The 21,035-nt window shown below is 36.8% G+C and overlaps 1 long non-coding RNA gene across 2 annotated transcripts in view; it reads left to right on the top strand.

Annotated features, from left to right (window-relative positions):
* The window catches only part of LOC103658391, a 105,460-nt gene that overhangs the window by 57,225 nt on the left and 27,200 nt on the right, over positions 1-21,035 (top strand). For both annotated transcript variants that reach the window (XR_567141.1, XR_567143.1), the window contains 2 exons: positions 8,641-8,768; positions 19,116-19,306. This is a non-coding gene — a long non-coding RNA (uncharacterized LOC103658391). The remainder of the gene's footprint in view (positions 1-8,640; positions 8,769-19,115; positions 19,307-21,035) is intronic.

Below are 21,035 nucleotides of genomic sequence, written 5' to 3'. Positions count from 1 at the left end.
CCACACTGGGTGTAGAGATTACTGAAAAAACAAAAAATTCTTAAAAAATAAAATAAAATTCAATGGTATTACCAATATTAATGCTTTAAAATTTGGACTCTAAAGTGAAACTCTTGAAAGTGTGGAGCACTTTAAAAAATTTTATTATCTTCACAGTATTTCATATGCTTATGATAATCTTATTACCCATACACAATGTGCATTCAACAATGGTCTGCTAATTAACTGTTAGAAATTCACAACTTTATTATCTTTTTGAGTCTATATCAAGCAGCATAGCAGTAACTGAGGACACATTCCCATTGTAGAAGGAAAGAAATGTTGAGATGCTGCTTATTATTTGAGAAAAAAAAAATCTTGCTTCTTTTTTGTTGTTATTGGAATGGTATACTGACAATATTATTTAAGAGAAACATCGGTCAATATCAACCCAAATAAACTGATGTTTCATCTCTGTTTATGAATCCTGTGGGAACAGTGAGTTCACAAGTCAGCATGTAGCCTGACCCGTGGAACATATAGCCTGACCCATGTAACTATATATTGAAAAATTGAAGTTATAGCAGTTCAATCTCATATTCACAAGCACTGAGAAGTAAGAATCTTCTCTCTTTCTCTCTCTCTCTCTCTTTTTTTTTTTTATTGTAGCATCCTGTAACACACTGCATGACAAGTGATGTACACTCAAGTTGGAAGAAGATACAGAAAGACAAAATGACAAAAAGCAGCTATAACATTTTATTGAAATATTTTAAAAATTACTAAAAGCTAAAAATAACATTTATTACAGTTCTTCAATGTAAGTTGATTTCAAGAAAAAAATGTATTTTATCATTTAAATATTTATTCCCCCCCTTATGTTTCTCTTTCCTTTCAAAAGGACAATGAAAACAAAATAAATATTTTATGTTTTTTCCACTAATTATGACAATGAATTCATTGTCACATGAATATTTTATTGTGAAAAGCAATAATGTTGCTGCTTAATAAATAGGAAAATCACAGATATTCTTAGGCGACATAAGCGTTTATGACAGTTCACACATCAGTGTAGTTGCTTTTTAAGTATCTGCAACTTAATTATATTTCAGTCAATGTTTTTAGGGAGATTCTTCTCACTGGCTCTTTGATCAACATGTTATGTATGATTTTGAGTTAGTCTCCTTAAAACCAGATGTTAAACATAAGGGCAGATTGGATATTACATATAGTTAGTTATGGAGAGTATGTGTGGTTAGCCCTTCCTGGAATACTTGCCCCTCCTCTACTCTGGTAAAGCCCTAACCACCCTTCCACCACCAGCAGCATGGGTGCTGTAGGGCAATTTTCCATGCCATCAGTAACGATAATACATACGGCTTAAACTGTGCTGTGGCCATTAGGTACTTATTTTATTTTCTCCTTGCAACAACCCTATGACATGGCATTATCTCCCTTTTACAAGAAAGGAAATTGAGAATGAGAACATTAGAAAGCAAAAGAGCTTGCATTTGAGCTCAATCTGACTTATTTCATACAGGGTGTCAAAACCTTCTCTGTATCTCTGCATTGCAATAAAATTAATTTTGGCATATACACTAATTTTATCCCCATCAATCCAAAAAGAATAGAAAAATAATGACAGTGTGAAAACATCTTTAAAAATATTCTTGGTCATAATGCCTCATGGATATTTACCTATACGTTATTTACATATGTGTATGTATACCTGTTTGGGCTTTTTTGGCATATATATAATATCAACTACATCTTTTCTGGTTAATCACCTTTATTGGTTGGGAATTGCATATATGCTTTTCTTCAAATTGCATATTCCTCCAATTACATAGATGATTTCCTCAAAACTACTCCATATAATTGCCCTTGCAAATAGCAATGATAACACATGACTATGATATCTACGTAGAAATTATCAAAATTATGTTCTCTCATTATGTTAAATACAAAGGTTTCATTCCTGTATGTTTTTGAAGTCCTTCAAGAAATTCCTAAGGATTCTATGGCCAGAGGATTTAATCTAGATCTCCTCACAATCCCTCTGCCCCCAGTCTTTTTAATCTCTCACCCCCCGTGTTTTGCAGGAAATTGTGCTCTCAAGAAGTGACAGTGAAGGGACCTAGTGACAGACACAGATACCGAATCAAGACTACTTATCATTGGTCCTTTCCATATTACTCTATGCAGATTCTAAGTATTTTAAGAAAAAAGTTTGTTTTACCCTAATTTCTTTTTCATACTTTTTAGGAAATGAATTAATAAATTATTAACAGTTGTACATTTTTAATGTCAATTTTTTTTCCCATCAAAATTATATTGTACTGGGGGCGCATGGGTGGCATGGTCAGTGGAGAGACCAACTCTTGGTTTGGCTCTAGTGGTGATCTCAGGGTCGTGAGATCGAGCTCTGCACTCAGCACACAGTCTGCTTGAGAGTCTGTCTCTCTCCCTCTCCTTTTGCCCCTTCCCCCTCAAATAAATAAATAGCTCTTTAAAAAAATTGTATTGTACTTAAAATCAGTAGATACAAGATGTTTATCTAGCTACTTTTTATTTAATTTTGCTGACAAATCAATAAACAGAAAAATGAGCTCAAACTAAAATGGACATTCTAAAACATGTGGATTTGAGTGACTATATCCTTAGACAGAAGATAGCATATTTACAGGACTTAGAGGAGGAAAGTTAAACTATGTTAGAACACTGAGAAGCAAGCAATCAACAAAGTTTGGTGATGATTGAAGAAACATCATTTGGCAATAATAGCAATTTTTTGATCAGAAGATTTTTTTTAAAAATTTTACTTGAGATGTCAGTAAATAGCCCTTATAAAAAGAGAGCCACAGGCATACCAAATTAAAACTTAATTTTGTTCAGATGCCTTTTAAGGAAAAATGAAGGAAATTATGGTAGATCATAAATCAATTGAAGAATTGAATGATGTAACTGCAGGAAGGCCACAGACCAGGGAGTCCCCAAGTGCTCTGCAAGGACGTTGACCTTCTTTCGCTTGGAGGTACTCTCATTTGAAAAGTCAGTATCAACATATTCTTTTTTTTTTTTTTTTTAATAATGATTTTTTATTATATTATGTTAGTCACCATACAGTACATCCCCGGTTTAGTATCAACATATTCTTAATGCATTTGTGTTTTTGTTCATGTTTCACATTACCAAGTGATATAGAATCTGATTGGCTTAATTTCATCCAGGAGTTTTTGTTCAGCTACTTATCGCTAAGAGACTGGGCAAGAAATAGTCACCGGAGCAGATGGTAGCTACACACTTGTGGCCAATGTAGCATAACCTATGGAGTTGTCGAATCATGATGTCGTAGACCTGAAACTGATGTCACGTGTGTGTCGACTACAGTTCAATTGAAACAATTAATTAATTAAATATGACAATGATAACTTGTAATTCACAAAGCACTCGATGAGTAAATACTTGGCCAGCAATGTATCAACAATAGGCACGCTTCCAACAGGACGGCGTGTAGCGTAGCAGCAGGGCTGACTCAAGCAGTCCTGGGGTACAGACAGACCAAACAGTGGAGACTGCAGGGAGTGTGCTAGTCATCAGCTAGGTAATCCTAAGAAACTAACTCTTTCTATCCCTCACTTTTCCATCTGGCGATGGAAGATAATAATAATACCCTGTAGTTTTGTCACAGGTTGTTTTGTGATTTAATGAAAGGTCTGTAAAGGCCTTTTTTCTCATTGAAATAAAGGTATTATTTTCTCAAAAATGCTGAATCTATTATGGAGCAAGATAGGGATTTCAGGATTAGCATTCCTGCTTGCTGCTTCATTTTTGAAATAGGTAAGCAATTGGTATTAAAATTAGGCAGAAGAAATGTCAGGAGACTGCAGGCAATTTCTCAAAATCATGATGATTCACACAAGCAGAGGCCCACTTTCTCTGGGTCCACAAAACCAGACGTAGGGAAGACAGTTTTTCTCTCTCTGCCCTTGTATCTTTCTCATAAGTTTTGGTAAAGATAGTAATTTCATTAGATGCAAGTATATATTTATAAAAAATCGTAAATTACTCATGACAGTATACCAGCATGTAGGTCAAGAGTAAGTCTAACTAAATATAATTAGGTAGAGTAACGAAAGGACAGATGGCTTTTACATGTTTCTGGCCATATATACACAAGCCTTTGTAATTCGAGTCTTGCAAATTATTTCCCAAAGCAGTTTGTATGAACTTGTCCCGGCACGTACCATGCAGTAGCCTCCCTTAATTTGACATGGCCTCCTTTCCTTCACATGTAACGAGGCTGACAGAACGCACGCAGCTCCCCTTGGTCAGTTATCCCAGGAACAAACACAGTCATGGAGACCTAAGAGGGTATCAAGTAAGTCTATCCAGGTGGGTTATTTCATTAATAAAAAGAAAAAAATTTCTTCTGGAATTGGTTTAAATTCTTTGGTGCTATAAAATGTGTAAGCAAAAGCTGTATTTTTATGATGGTCAATAATTTTCTTTCTTTCCCTCTCTCTCTTGTTGTCTCTCATTCCCTCTTTCTTGTCAAGTTTGAGCACTTGGCATTGTTCTGCGAAATGTTACACTACACATTAGAAAGCCTGATCATACTTTCTTGAAGAACAGAATTCAATTTAATTCCTACTTTAGGGCCCAGGAGCCAATACCTAATAGTTCTTGCCTAACTCATCCTATCCAAACCACTCTTGTTGATTTTATGTCTAAAAATGTTTGATGAGAGCAGGTCTAGAGCAACTTGGAGCCATAAAGTGCCAGAGCTAGAGAGCCCCTAGAAAGGAGAGAGCACTGGGTCTGGGATAGAACGAGGAATGCAGCTCTGGCTGCAAGGGCATACCAGGAATCCTCAGGCACAATTGTGCTGGGGAAGGAGGTCTATCTAAGTCAGCCCCATCTGCTGGACAGGAGAACAGAGGGGACTCAGAGGTTTGAATCCACTGCTTCTAGCTGTCAGATGCCCCATCAGATAGTGTTGGGGAAGCCCGAAGAGATTGTTCCTGGAACTGTCTACTCTTATTGTTTTTTCTTTAGCATTTAAGTTATAGTTATCTGTGTTTCCCTCGTAATGGCTAGTATTGAGCTTTTTCATATAAAGCGCTCTATAAATATGTCTAAATAAAAATATACAATAAAGATCAAAACTCCTTACAAGAAAGCATATTTCTCAGTAGGAATAAGTACATAGAAGTGAATTCTTCTCTCCGGGAAGAATGTGGGTTATGCCCTTCCATGCCACCCGTCCCAGGGCCAATGTTACTTGTTCCGAAGTACTCTTTTACTAATGTCTGAAAAGTGCCCTTTGCTGAAATTGAATCAGTTTCTTTTGTCTCCTAGTATTTTCAGCGATTCCACCACTTAAGATGCACACAAACAAGCATCATATTAAAAAATAAATGAGGTACTAACCCCCTAAAAGCAGGGACCTTCTTTTCTACATCTTAAGACATGGAGAACTAAAAAAATGTCTTTTGTTAGAAATGGACTTGTTAAGGCTGTTTTTTCTCTGTGAAAACTTTAAAGCCAGGTCATTTGTTAATATTTCTTTTCTCAAAGGACTGCATGAGATCCAGCTGTGCTGAAGAAATAGGAGTTAATGAAGGAATGGAGATGGAATGGCTTTAATTTTGTAGACGCATATTTTGAAATAGGTCAGACTGATGACAAGGTTCTTTGAATGTTCAGAAAACAACAACAAGGGAAAACTGAGGAGGTGGGAGGTATGTGCTTAATCTTTATAACAGGAGATGAGGAACGTTGGAGAGTGAGTGGAGCAAGGAGTCAAGAAGATGGATATTTTTCTTTGTGATTTTATAATACCACCACACCAGCTGTGCTTTTCTTTATGGTTCTATCGAGCTTTCAAACCAGGCGTGTGTGGGGTTAGTTATTGTTGCTTCTGTCACCTTATATCTGATACTCCTTCAAACCTGATCCCAAGGTTAAAGCATTCTGACTGAAATATTCTCAAAGGTGTCTTTAATAGATTCGCGGCATGAGCCTTTCTCTCACCAAGGAAATGTAACACTGTAAACTGATCATTCCTTATTAATCATGTTTTGTTATTTTGTCTACATTACCACTGGTCCCACTTCTCTTATGAATGTAAGGCTTATTATATAAAATATTTTTAGCTAGAAGAGTGCTCATTAGTTTTCAAAAAGCAGCTAGAAGCAAGCACTTCAAATTCATAGCTCCCATCTGAATTCCCAGAACCCCTCTGCCATTTCTCTCTACCACATGTGCTCCATTAAACTTGGAGGAGCTCCACTGGAACCTCTTGCATACTTGGGATTTTATCGGCGTTAGGTGAAGTTTGACCTAACAACAGCATAATGCTGTGCATTGAGTCAAAGCCAAGTTCATGATTCTGCATTTTACCAGTTAGTGAGGGAGCAGAATAATCACTGTAACTATGTCATGCAGAGTTGAGCATAAGACAGAGTCAGATGGAAGAAACACATGTACGCATTCGGAAATAGATTCTAACCATGTCTTTGCCTAGTTCCTTTGATCCCATATATTTCTACTGTAAGACAAAAAGACTTCGTGACCTAAACTTAGCAAGAAATAATTTTTCCCTATTAACAGTCTGCAAAAAAATTCAAAGAAGTTATCGAAACACCAAAGATGTGCTTTCGACACTTCAAATTATGTAAAGAATCATTTCAATTCTACCTTAAAATTCAAGAAAATAAAGGAAATAAATATTTCTGAGCTAAAACCAAACAAAGAGTATTTACTAAAACCAAACACAAAAAATGTGTCCTAAGCTGACTAAAGAGGTACATCAGGAATCCAAACTTCACCCACAGGTTGCAGCGGACAGGAAGCAGAGCTGGCTACGGCAAAGAATTAAGAGCAGGGTCTGTTGTTCTAGAGTTGAAATACGTACGGTTGCTCCTTGGCTCTCAGCCTTCTGGAGTTGAGGCTTCTTTTTATAGACAGACTATGCCTTAATGCTAATGACTTTTTTTTTTTTTTAAGATTTTATTTCTTTATTTGAGAGCGAGAGAGAGCAGGGAGGGACAGAGGGAAAAGGAGAAGCAAGCTCCCCACTGAATGCCAGGCTCCATGCGGGGCTCTATCCCAGGACCCTGGGATCATGACCTGAGCCGAAGGCAGATGCTTCACCGACTGAGCCGCCCAGGTGCCCCAATGCTAATGACCTCTCTTCTCAGCGGCAGACAGGAGCACCCTCAGGTGTAAGAGTGCACGTCATCCTCCTGTGTAAGTCTGTAAGGAAAAGAAATTACTGACATTAGTTTTGAGGAGACAAATGTGAAGTCTTAGCTAAAGAGTTTGTGTGTGAAGGTGGGGGAAGCTCTGTTTGTCTTTCTTCCTTCAAGGGCATCGTCGAAGCAGGGTTCACGTGTAAACTTGTTGCTCCATGTCAGTCCTGTGTAAGCACAATATAATCGATGCAAGTGCCCCAAGAGCAGAAAAATTAAGTTTGTCTTCTTTGCCCCACACCTAGTGCAGTGCCTTGCAAAAGTAGGCACTTGAACATATATGTTTAGTGGATTCATAAAATATTAAATAATGAAGAAATGTCGTTATGACCTTACTTTTACCTACTAATTCTTTTTAAGTAGTGTATACCTGGAGTTTTTAAGTGGAAAATATTTACTTAATGGCATTCACAATGACAAGCTTTAACTTTTTTACCTCTAAAAAAGGTCTAGTGTTCCCTCAATGAACTTCACTGGGTCAGAGCATGTCAGAGCACGTCACCCTCAGTGCCCAGGAATGTGGGGACTCCATGAAGTGGCCCAGCCAGCTGAGTGGCAGGAAGGGGGCGAGAGACTGTGTGGTGGACTGGTATTTCCCATAGTTGACATTCACATGAAATTTCATTTAAAGAAGGTCACCTGGGTGGCTCAGTCGGTTAAGCGTCCGCGTTTGGCCCAGGTCATGATCCCAGAGTCCTGGGATCAAGCCCAGAGCCCAACATCGGCTCCCTGCTCAGCAGCAAGTCTGCCGTTCCCCCACCACTCTCACTCTGTCTCTTGTGTGCTCTCTCTCTCTCAAATAAATAAAATCTTTAAATAATTTTCATTTAGAGAAATTTTGCTGCTAATAGTGTTTTCAGATAGCATCAGTAGGCTAAATACACTGATTCTGAAATTTGTCAAAATGAGAGAAAACAATGGAGAATAAAATATGAATTTAAAAGGAAATCAAAGCTGCAAATGCATAACGTTGACACAACACAGCCCAGGGGTGTTCCTATGAATGAAAGGGAGCAGGTATGTACGGTCAGGTAGGAGTCCTGTCCAAGGGTGCGGTGCCCCGCTACACTGAAAGGTCTGGAAGTGGCTCACGTATTCCACAGGTATCACACTGTTTCGATTCAGGCCCTCATGATACATAAACGGTTCAGTTAGTTACCCGATTAAGCAGAGCCCCTGCCGTGGAAATAAAGAATCTGGAATGAACACTGTGTGATCCAAGTCATAAACATAGAATGTACAAGGCACTGCCAGGGAACATAAAAAAGAATTAGAAAGTTCAAGACTTAAAGACCTAGGACAAGAACCAAACTGTTCATAAGCTGTAGCTCTCATCACCTCTGGCCTTGTGCTCTCTTTAACACTTCGATGGCCTGCGCTCATGATTTTAACCTTCTTTTCACAGGCCTACCTTCTTGAAGTAGAAAGCAATTTAAGGGACACGAGCAAGAAAAGTGAGGATCCTTCTTTGCACAGACTCGATCCTGCGGCATGCGGAGCCTGAGCTGGCTTAGCACAGTCCAGTTCAGGGAGGTAGGTATTTAAGGAAGTGGCAGACCCTGACTAGTGGATGACACCTGGGGCCTGGGAAGGGATGAAAGGAGCCTGAAGTTAGGATAGTCCCCCAGGCGCTCCAGGAACTGGAGCATTCTTCATTTCACAAGTTACAAAGGAACTTATTCCCATTATAAGCAATCTAAACATTGAAAAATATATATAGTAAAACCTGATTATAAGGATTGCCCCTCGCGTTATGGGGATGCTATAGTTTATTTTCCTTTGTGATATTTCTATTTCCCTGGGATTGCTGGCCATCTGTGACCTCCTTATGCCTCTTGAACCCCAGCATTCACAGTCGCTTGACTGTCAAGGAGGCAGATGTGGCCCAGTACATTAATCTAGGAATTCAGGGAGAGTGGAGAGCCTGTGTCTGGAAACCCAGCAGAGACTAGGGCAGTTGTCCATTCATCACTCTGTCAATTGCCCCAGCTCTCCCTCTGACCACTCCCTTCTTCCCAGCAGGCCTACCCTTCTTGTCCCCTACAAATACTTCATGGGTTTTCTATTCTGTTTATCTAATCCCATCTGCTTTCTATCTTCTAGGAATTTCTCAAAAAATGTTGGCCCACTGGTGGTAATAGTTCTTATTTTCTGGCACTGTTCTTGATATATTTTTTCAAATACAAATATTCTCTGCCACTTAGGAGTTAAGATAGGAGATGATATACATGCTTGGCATGCACTCTTGATCCAATCTCCCTCTGGTCCTCCTTTAATTCAATCAGAGTCAGGTCATCTTCAGTAATACGCTCCTAGGACCACAGAAGGTTATGGAGTTCAGGTGTTCAAATAAATAATCCCATCACATTGAACCCCAGCCTGTGCCATCTTTACTAGAACGTCTGGTACAAATTTAAACAGATGAGGTTTGTGATTCTTAGGGTTTCTAGAAGACAGAGGCTCTGAATAACTGATTTCATATTAGGTTAGAAAGTATTTTTCTTCCCATGTTACAAATAAATGTGCATTAGAGGAAGAAAGAGAATCCCAGCTAGTTTTCTCTGTATGGACTGTTTTTGCTCACATGGTCCATATTGGGCCCTGTGTGTTGTTTTTACTAACATTACCATGAGCTGCCCCAGGGCTGGGTCAACTTGTCCTAGATCATCCACACTGTCAGTTTACTCCATGCACTAGAAAAGGAGGCACAAACCAACTAAAATAGGATAAACTGGTCAAAATTCTGAGAGTGTGAAGGTGACTGAGCCATCAGCACTTCAGATGTTCTCAAAAAATAAGCCTTCCAGGAGCACCTGCGTGGCTCAGTTAAGCGTCTGCCTTCAGTTCCAGCCATGATCTCAGGGTCCTGGGATCGAGTCCCACGTTGGGCTCCCTGTTCAGTGAGGAGTCTGCTTCTCCTTCTCCCCCTTCCCCTCTCCCCCGCTCATGTCTCTCTCTCTCTCTCTCAAATAAAGAAAACCTTTAAAAAAAATAAGTCATACCAAGCCTACCTGAGGGGTTTGTTGAAATCACAGAATAGAAGAGAAATCTTACTGTCCGAAAGGCATCATGGAATCATAGGCAAACTGTTAAAACTGAGCAGCAATTAAGAAGATAAACAAACATTTAAATTACACATTTGTCCGAATGCAGTTATTTTCAGAACATGTGTGCATATGTTAATACATGGGGACAGAAAGTATATTAAAATCAGTACCATTTAAAACTTTCTCCAATGATTTGTATTTAATCCTAAAATTTGCATAAATCTATAGGATTGATTCCCAACAGTGATTTGCGAGTTTGTTAGATCAGCTTTTTTAATTGTTTTCCTGAAATTCTTGAATAACTTATACCAGGCAAAGTATTTCAGATATATTTTAGAAAGAAAAGAATTATGCTTGCTGAATCTAACACTGTTAAAATATTAGTTCTCTGCACAGACTGAAATACTCTTCCTAATTATTGGAGGATTTCTACATTGGAATACAATTAATACCCATTTTATTCTCAACAGTTTTATGCCAACTCTTTAGATTATAAAACATATTTCCTCCATTGTGGAAATATTATCAGTAATTGCCTAATTAACCCACAATACCACTGATACAGTATGCATTACTGGTGTGGGTCTTAAGAATTAAGATGACAGAATTCTAGGCCTCTGTCCTTTTGGGACCTAAGCCTCTTTTCAGTGCTAGGATTATTTAAGACTCAGATCAAATGGGTGTGTAGGACACTTGCAAACCAGAGCCATGACAAAAAATGAGAGTATTTGTTATGGGGTATTTCACAAAGAAGCATCACAGTCAAAATTGGGGGAGGGATGGGAAGCACTAGGATTTTCCTTGTATTACCATATCTTTCAAATGAACACTGTTCTTATTTTGAATTACAAGTGCTCCTGCCTCTTCCATAATGTTCTTTAGCCAATGATCTATTCAGTATTTTCAACCTCTAAATGTAATACTCCAGCCATGCTTCTCAGAGGAGTGGGCTCGCTTCTCAGAGGAGTGGGCTCACTTCTCCAACACACAAAATCTGGGACACAATCAGAGGAGAAAAGAAGACTGTATTGTTGGACAAGGTAGTTTTCCCCAGTAAGCAAGGAGATGGGAGCTCTGAAAGGCAAGGGTACTGCTCTGGCAGAAAGGAGAAAGAACTAGAAAAGGGGGAGAATGGGAATCAGGAATTACAGGGGATACTAACCTGGGAGATGTTTTCAGAACGGAAAAATAATCTGTCCAGTGAGGTATATACCTTGTAAGACAGAAAGCGTAGAAGTTAAAAGTACAGACTTGCAAGCCAGATTGTCAAAGTCCAAATCTTAGCTCTGCTGCGTACCAGCCGTGAGAACAAATTACTTTGTCTCTTTGAATATCACCTTCTTCATCTGTGGAATGGGACTAGTAACACCTATTTCATGGAGTTTTAGGAAAGATTGAGTTAATAATCAGATAAATCACTTTGTTGTAGCTTACATATTTTCTATTCACAAAATCTTTGACATGCCTTATGAAAGGTGGAACTTAGGTCCCTTTCTTGAGTATGGGCTAGACTTAGAAATTCACTTCTAACAAATAGAAAAAGGCAGAAGTTACTGGTGTGACTTCAGAGGTCAGATCACCGAAAGTACCCTGTCTTCTCATTGCATCTCTCTCTGATCATTCTCTGATCAGAAGACAGTCAGCCATTTTGTGGAGAGGATTCAAGCAACCCTTTGGAGAGGTCCACATGATGAAGAACTGATCTGGTTCCTCACTGGATCTGGTTTCTCACTGGTTTCTTAGCCAATGAGAAACCAAGTTCTCCTAAAAACAGCCATGTGAATGAATCCTCTTGGAATTAGATCCTCAAGTCTTCACATGGCTGTGACTCTGACTTCCTTCTGAGACTCCAAGTCAAAACCTGAGAGTTAACCACACAGAAATTTTAAGTAAATAGAACTTGGTTGTTTTAAGCCACTGAATTTTTGGGTAATTTATTATTTCAGCAATAGATCACTAATAGACACTTAAAGCAATGTCCACCTTATTATGAGCTCTGTATAATTATTAACCACATTATTATTATAGGTCATTGGTTGAGACTTTGGGAACAGGATAATAAGCCACTAGAAATTCTCTATTATTTTTCATGTAAATCTTCTAGCACAGAAGAGATATCTGTGGTTTGTTTGGGGCATTAAGTCCTGACACAGTGAGAGTTTCACTGATACACTGGTATTGTGGACATTTGGATAATATTTTCTTGAAGAAAAAATAAAAATTATAGAAGGTACAAGGTAGAAGTAAGGAAGAAATGGAGAGAGGGATCTGGAAGAAAAGAAATTTTGACAGTAAGTGAAAAAAGAGTAAGATAGATGAGTGATTTACTTGCATTTTTTATCTACAGATAGAAAACTAAGAACTCAAACCAAGAAAAAAAAAACATGTAGATATCAGCTTCATAAACAGTATGTCTAAAATTAATTCTAAGAGATCAAAACTAAAGGTGTTCTGATCTACATATCAGTTATAATGTTCTTCTTGCCTTTCTGTGTCTGTTGATCACTGAGTTAGGCACCTTCCTTAATATCTTCAATGGGGGACAAAATAAAGGCCAACCGAATGAGAAAAGTAAAGACTATTCTTAATTTGCTATAGCAAGGGAGGTGAGCCATCATCACTTGCATTTTGGCAGAGACTCAAAGGCAGGCAGAGGAGTGAAGAAACTTTATAATGGAAAGAAAGGAACTCTCAGGTATGCCCTTGATGGAGCCTTGGCATGAGAAAGCTGTAGGTAAATTAACTAGAAGCGAAGCATTTTATATAATTGGTTAGGAGAACATATTTGACTTCTCAGGTTGGTCCTAAGTTGGGAGTGGGAACAAAAATCAGGGAAGCTCTCATTTATTAATCAAACCCTGGCCATTATGGACCAATTGTTACAGAGTTATTGTTTAACTTCCTGGATTATCAGTAGAGTTAGCAGTCTGTCTTCTTGCAAATCTGATTTACATCAAGCTGGCCTCCTGGGTTGTTTATTATAGATAAAAGGTTGGTTTCCTTTGCTGATTGCTGGAGGTTGCAGGCCCAAATTCTATTTTTCTATGTGGTCTGGCCATGGTCCATTTGTATATTCAGTCTCTCATCAACAATACACTATTTTTTATACTGGTACACTGATTGTAATTCTCTCTCTTTGTTCCCAGTTTCTAACACTGTTCTATCCCATTTCCATATCAAAGTGTTGATGGCATTTCTATAAACATTCTCTAGTTTCATGAAGGACTAAAATCAAGGTTTCTGCATATGAATAATAAAATAACTGAGAGGATTATATCTTGGCAGAAAGTTTCTTTCTGCTCTAACAGCAGACCCAAGCAGAGAAAAAGAAAATGAAATAATAAACAAAAATATAGTTTAAAAGTCAACACATTTTCATTAGAAACAAGGAGGGGAAAAGGAAGAGAAATTGACTGAACGGATGAATGAGACACTATGGGCACATTTTTCTTGTTCCCATGAAATTGTTTCAGATGTACTCTTTGATGTTATTTTTGACAGTATCTTTCTTACAAGTATATAAATGATCATATATTCTCAAGATACCTCTTTATTTTTCACATTGCAATTATTTTAAAGTAAATGTTTACTATTGTGATTGGCAACATTGGGCTGTTAATTACTTTATTGGTGTAAATTGTTTGGGGCTAGTGCAAAAAGAATCGTTAGCATTATTGAATGTGAAAGACAGAAAACAGTCATTATATTTTTGGAATTCTTGAATTCCATTGTTGTTGCAGTGAACCTATGAGGTCATCAGTTGTTTCTTTGCTATTGGTGATAAATCAACTGAGTAACAAAGAACCTCTACAGAACTTCCATGGCAGTGATTTAAACATTCAAATCCTTACTGTGGCAGAGGCAGGTAATTAGAAGTAGAGAGGTAGTAGAAATGTATTCATTCATTGAATACATATTTATTGAAAGCCTACTTTATGCCAGGAACTGTCTTAGGTACTGAAGTTGGTTTTGTACCAATTTTCTTGAGATCCGTATCTCCCTTGGTTTATACTTAGTTTTTGCACAAGTGATAATCAAGGTATGATTACAGAGAAATATTTCCTTTCTATGAATATAATAATAGTAAGCCTGATGATAAATAATAATTGACCCTGTAGTGGTGTCAGCAATTCCTTGGATGGTGGTAAAAATTTTAGCACACCGCATTGTTTAATGGAAACAACCAGTTGTTGATGTCCACAAAGACATAAACCAAACACTTTCAGATCATCTTGCATTATTTTCATATTTTTTGAGAAGACAGAACTACAGATTTCTTTTTATGTGAATGCACCAATTTTTTTTTTTTTTTTACGTTGCCTCTTAAAAATAAAAAATAGTGAAAATGGAATGACACATCCCAGTCCACTTTGTTGTCCAAAAGTTTGGCATGTTTGACTCGATGGAATGAATTTGATTATATTCAAAAATGTAAATACAATGCAGATCACATGCTTTTAATTTGTCTAAAGCTATTAGTTGGCATTGCTGGTGATGATAGCTTTAATAGAAAAGTTGATGCATAATCTTGGATGTATTGACATTGTTATGTATTCTTTGGTTCTGTTTATATTTGTACTTTTGGGGTGCTTTTATACCATTTGTAGGTTATTTCCCTTCTCTAGTTCCTTTCATTAGCTGTTTCCCAAAGTTTATATTTGTTTGTTTGTTTTTTGATCTTTGCATTTTTAAACAATATTTTCTACCTTTTCTCCTTCTCTGAGCTATTCTATACATTGTCTCTCAAGACATTCTAAATCAGAAAAAAAATATTTCACTTATTCTATTAATGTCTTTAATGACCCTATTTACAAAATGCATATCCCCCAAAGTTTTTTGTAATCCAAGCCCACTCAGATTTTCCAGCTTTTTTCTTTTTTTTTAATTGAAATATAACTGACATATAACATTGTGTAAGTTTAAGGTGAACAATGTGTTGATTCAATACATTTTTATATTGCAATATGATTACCACTATAGCATTAGCTAACATCTCCATCATGTCACATAATTATCATTTTATTTTATAGGGAAAATATTTAAGATCTAGTTTCTTGGCAACTTTGCAGTATATAATACAGTATTGTTGTGCTGTGCCTTATTATTATCTAGAACTTACTCATTTTCTAACTGAAAGTTTGTACCCTTTGACCAATGTCTCCCCAATTCCCTTCACCTCCAGCTCCTAGGAATCATCATTGCAATTTCTGTTTCTATAAGTTCAGCTTTTTCAGATTTCACATATTAGTGATATCATACAATATTGTCTTTCTCTGTCTGATTTACCTCACTTAGCATAATGCCTTCAGGGTCCATCCATGTTGTCTCACATGGCTGGATTTCCTTCTTTATCAAGGCTGAAAAATATTCCACTGTATATTATATTCTGAGTGTATATATTGTTGGGAAGGAAGAATTCCTGTCCCCTCAAAGGTCCTTCTAGTTGGACTAAGAAACAAATCGACATGAGACAGAATAATAGGAGAAAACCAAATTTCATAGGTATATGTACAGGGAATCCATATAGACATGGAAAATATAAAGAGGCAAAAGGAGGAATACATGTTCTGAATTAAGAAGAAAGGGGTAGGACTTTGGGTCTTCAGAGGAAAGGAATGCAGTTTATTGGGCTTTAAAAAGAGTTGGTATTTGGTAATTAAATGTTTGCCATACCATATAAATGGGTGACTCAGATAAAATTTATGTTAATAACACTTATTCTGGGAAAGAACTCCAGTTTAGAGTCTTCTATGTGGTTAGGGGGTGGTAGGGGGGCAGGGGTGTCTGTCCTACACACCTACTATATCTATCTATCTATCTATCTATCTATCTATCTATCTATCATCTATCTATCATCTTACGTTTTCTTTTTTCTTTATCCATTTATCTGTTGACCAACACTTAGATTGTGTTAAACCCTCTTGCACTTGTGCAAACTCTTCTTTAGTTATCTAAAACTGATCAATTAAGCATTCCCTGCACTTTTTGTTCTGTATTTGCTTGCACAAATCCCACCTAGAAAGTACTCCTTTGAGGTATTTTCAAAGTGTAATCTGTCTTTTCAGGTTATTTTAGGATTTACTATTACAGGATTTTTTTTTTTTCTTACAGGTTCCCTAGTTTGAGTTAAACCTAACTCCTGTTTTCTTTTTGCAAGCTATTAGAATAATCTTTTCATGAAAATTATCCTCATTTTTAAGTTTTTTGATAGCGATCTGTCTCACCAGATACAGTTCAAACTCCTAGTGACCTCTATAGGTGGTTTGTTGTATAAGTAATAACTCGGTAATTCCTCAGAATACGTATTTAGTTTGTATTTGCTAAACTGCATTTTAATTAGTGCAGTCCCAGATGTTGACATGAATGCTCTTTTATTGAGGTGCGTCATCTTGTGAACTCAACGTTGAGAGAAAAGTAGGCTGTGAGAAATAGTAGTGAATATATTTGTAATTTTCTCATGAAATAGCAAATTTATTGCTCCCTCTTTTGTGCTGTCACAATTAATTTTTATAATACTCCTTGAAAACTTATCTCAATATAATTATATGTTTATATATCTGTATCATCCACTAGACTCTGAGTTACATGATAATAAGTATGATGTTTTATTCAATTCTGTATTGAAAAATCGTGCACCGTGCTTGACCCATTGTTTATATTCAGAAAATGCTTATTAAATGATGAATGAATAAATGTACAAACAAAACACTCAAATCTGGAATTTGAGATTATTATACCTCTCAAAGGAAACGTAGGAATATTGCGGTGGTGTTTAAATTTGTGGCTTGAAAATGTGTAGTCGCTTTATTACTATTATTCTTTAAACACTGAAAAAAATGAAATAATTACCAAAATAATTACCCACATTCTCCTGAATATTATCTTCACTTCCTAGTAAGAGACTTTCAAATCTTTGTTCCACAAATTACTTTTCTCCCAGTTATCTTAAAAGACTTCAAGGATTCACTTTGTGAGAAAATCTTTCACTTGCCATATGACTTTCTTGGTTTTCATCGACAGCCATGTCCCTCTTTGGCTAAGTGTGCTGCTGGGATCTCTGATAGCTACAAAACTGTGGGTAAAGTTGCCTTATTGATACCTATGCCCAAAGTTGAGTCCATGGAAGGCTAGCCAGAGGGACCAAACCTGGGGAAAAAAACACACATGTCCTAAGAACTTCATTAGGTCAAGTTAGAGAAACAGACCTCCTTCTTGAGGGAAAGGAGTTTGAAACATCTTAGAAGTTTACTAAACCTCATATAGATAGACTACTAATGGGTAAAATTCTTAAGTTCCCTGTACTTGGACAATTACAGTCATAGACACCTTTAACGTTTAATCTAGAAGCTTCCACACATACATGTTAAATTTAGGATTTTAACCTTTTAGAGATTAGATTATACAACCTGCAATGTTCTCTCAATTCAGAAATCCCATTGCACATTCATTCAGGTATTCATTTATTTATTCAATAAATATTATACTATTTTTCTAAGTGACTAAAATGGTGCTAGTTAAGTACTAAAAATGAATTCAAAGTGTAAAAATAAGGCTCCTGGGTGGCTCAGTCAGTTAAGCATCTGCCTTCAGCTCAAGTCATTATCCCAGGGTCCTGGAGATAGAGCCCCCTGTCAGGCTCCCTGCTCAGTGGGAGGTCTTCTTCTCTCTCTGCCCCCTTCCTCCCCACTCATGCATTCTCTCTCTCAAATAGGTAAAATCTTTAGAAAAATAAAAGTAAAAATAAAAAAATTAAAAACGTATAAAAAAGTGATTCATTATTGTTACCTTGCAATATAATATTTAACATTTGAACAATTCTCTTAACTTTTTTGATTCATGTATCTCTCTTCTGTAACGTGGAAATGATAATAACAAGTTTCCATATTAGAAGGGAAAGAAGTAAATAAAATTTTTAGAAAGTGCCTAAGAGAATAAGAACTAAGTGACATAGGACATGAGAGCAAAGGGAGGAGAGACTTGATGTTACTTCCCAAATGTTAGAGAATAAAGAAAGTATGTCAAGTAGGACAAAAGCCACAGTGAAGAGAAAATGGCAGCCAAAGAAATCAATCATTCCATTATTTATTTAATAAATATTTATTGATTTTTTTTGTTCTAGTCACTGCAGGAAGTGTTGGCAATACAAAGACTAATGCAAAATAGTTTCTACTTTAAAGAAATTACTTGAACTTTAGAAGACATTGAAGTCACCTAGGCTGCTTCTGAAAATACTCCACTGCCCATTCCACATAGTTTTAGTTATAGTTAATGTGAGTTATTGCCCATCTACATGAATATGAGCAGGAGCCTAGAGGGGCACTCTTTGAAATAAAACAGCATTAGTGATTATGCATAGAATTCACTTCAAGAAGTATAGCTATAAAAGAAGCTTTAAACATGAAATCGTTTCTTAATCTTAAGAATTCCTTTCAGATTTTTGAATCAAAAAGTTATATTAAAGAGACTTGAACTTCTTTCATCTCTCCTCCTGTCTTCCATTTCACTGTTCAAGATTCTAAATATCAACTGTTACATGATATTTAGAAAATATTTAAGGAAAGTGATTTTTTTGTTAGCCTGAAAAATGGAAAAGAAAGTTTAATTACTACATTTATTATACGCAAACAGTATTTTATGAAAGATATATACTGAAATAACATGATTACAAATGTAATTTGTAAAAAGGAGAGTTTGAGTTTGGTGATTCCTAGAAGATGAATTCTTGGCCATAAAGATAATCAAGCACGAGCACAAGTTATAAAGAGTAGCTGAACAAACTGTTCCCATATGTGATGAAAGCAGAGGAAATAACTATCCTCCACTGTTAATTTAGGCATTGCCTACTTGGTATCGGAGTTCTAATGTCATGAAGAGAGCACTAGTTCTAAGAGTATTCCACAACAGAGTTATTGTTGTTGAAAGGCAACAGGAAGAAAAACACCTACAAAGGCAGATCTATAAATCTGGTGCCTGCACATCAACTTCTATAAGTCAAATGATCTCCGCTGGATCCCTTGGGTTCCGGTAAGTCTGATCATGTCTTGCCAATTTGGGTGAAGAGTCAAAATCTGCATGAGGGTTTGTCACAAAAAGGTGTAATAAAATGCTCACACGTAAGGAACTGAAAAAAAAAAAAACCAGCAGTTTTTTATTTTGTTTGTTTTGTTTTGTTTTGTTTTTTACAACCAGCAGTAGTATATGTCTGATATATTTGGCACTTGGCCTGAGTTCTGTGATTCTTAATGAAACTCCAGGTAAGTGAGATGGGCAATCTGAAGGATTATATTTACTAAGACTTCAGTGAGAAATTGAGGATAATAATATTGCTTTTATGGTTAGGTAAGAAAGTGCATGCTAAGTGAAAAGTCAGACTGACAGAGTAAGTCTCTTCAGTGACACATGGTTTTGGCCAATAGGAGACTCCAATGCATGTATTTGTCCTGTTGGGGGTTTTAGAACATTGACATTGCTGCACATAATGCCATGACAAAGCAGGCAGAACAGATCTAACCTGCATATAATGCTGTTTAGGTCTTCAAGACTTCAGTATTGTAGGTGACTAGGATAGATGAGAGAATATCATTGGACATAAAGAGAAGTTGTTCATGAGCACATACATGAAACTTACTAGTAGCTTCTGGAAATTATAGAATAAGATACGGCAAGGAGGTTACAATTTCACATTTCTACTCAGGGAAAAGATAACCAGAAAAAGCATGAGTTACACATGGCATTTTAAAGACAAGAGTTTTACCTGGAATAAAAAGGTGATATGTATTTATGAGACCTGAGTTTGTATGTGCGAAGAGTGATTGTCCCCAAGAATAGTGCCTGTCCTTCGACTATGTTGAACGATATATTACCTAGGAAAATGGTGTGAAATCCAGTTTAGGACATTTGTTCTTATTATGTTTTCATCAGTTTATGGCATAATTACAGCAAAAAGCAGATTAGAGATGGATCTCATCAATTGGATACACTGAGTGTATCAGTCAGCATTCCAGGAGGAAACAGAATTCACCCCAGGTAGTTCAAATATTAGGAAATACAAATAAGGACAGGAGCAAAGATAGAAGAACAAACAAGGGATGGTGAAGATCCCCAAGACTCTCAAGCTTAGGGAAGCATTACTTCAACTGGGATTGAAGTACTGAGGAAGTGAAGTAGTTTTTCCAGAGATTAGTGATATTGAAAGTTATGGAGGAGAGGTCACTTGGTGGTGTGCTAAAGGAATGCACCGATGGGCCAAAAATACAGTCAGTGCTGAGGATGGGGTCAGGAAATTTTCTTTTCTCCTATCCAATTGTCTCAACCAACCAGAATCCAACTGGCTAGGGAACCTGAGTCTACAGGGGTCAGCCAATAACCATCTCTACCTCCAGCACAAAACAAGAAAGAAAAGTGCAGAAGATTGAGAACAGATTCTAGGGATGGAGATTGAGAATAACCCAGAAGGAGGTAGTAGTAGTAGTCTAAACAAGATGATTCAAAACCTTTGTTCTCAGTTGCCGGTAATTTCTAGGTGTACCCTTTGCACAGGCTACCACAATGGTAGAATTGTAATGCAACCAAGCTAGTTACACTCTAATTATGCCTTTCCTATGAAATTCCATAGAATTGGAGATGTAGCTCTTTAAAATAGCAGAGATCTGACTTGAATGTACATTGTATTTTCTCGGTGGAGTAGATTAATGAAATGAGATTTTTTTAAACTTAAGAATATCATTTAAGAGTTTAGTACAATGTAAGTAGC

The sequence above is a fragment of the Ursus maritimus genome, unplaced genomic scaffold (genome assembly GCF_017311325.1).
Source record: "Ursus maritimus isolate PB19 unplaced genomic scaffold, ASM1731132v1 scaffold_8, whole genome shotgun sequence".
In the NCBI taxonomy this organism is placed as follows: Eukaryota; Metazoa; Chordata; class Mammalia; order Carnivora; family Ursidae; genus Ursus; species Ursus maritimus.
This window is presented reverse-complemented; position numbering and strand designations above follow the sequence as displayed.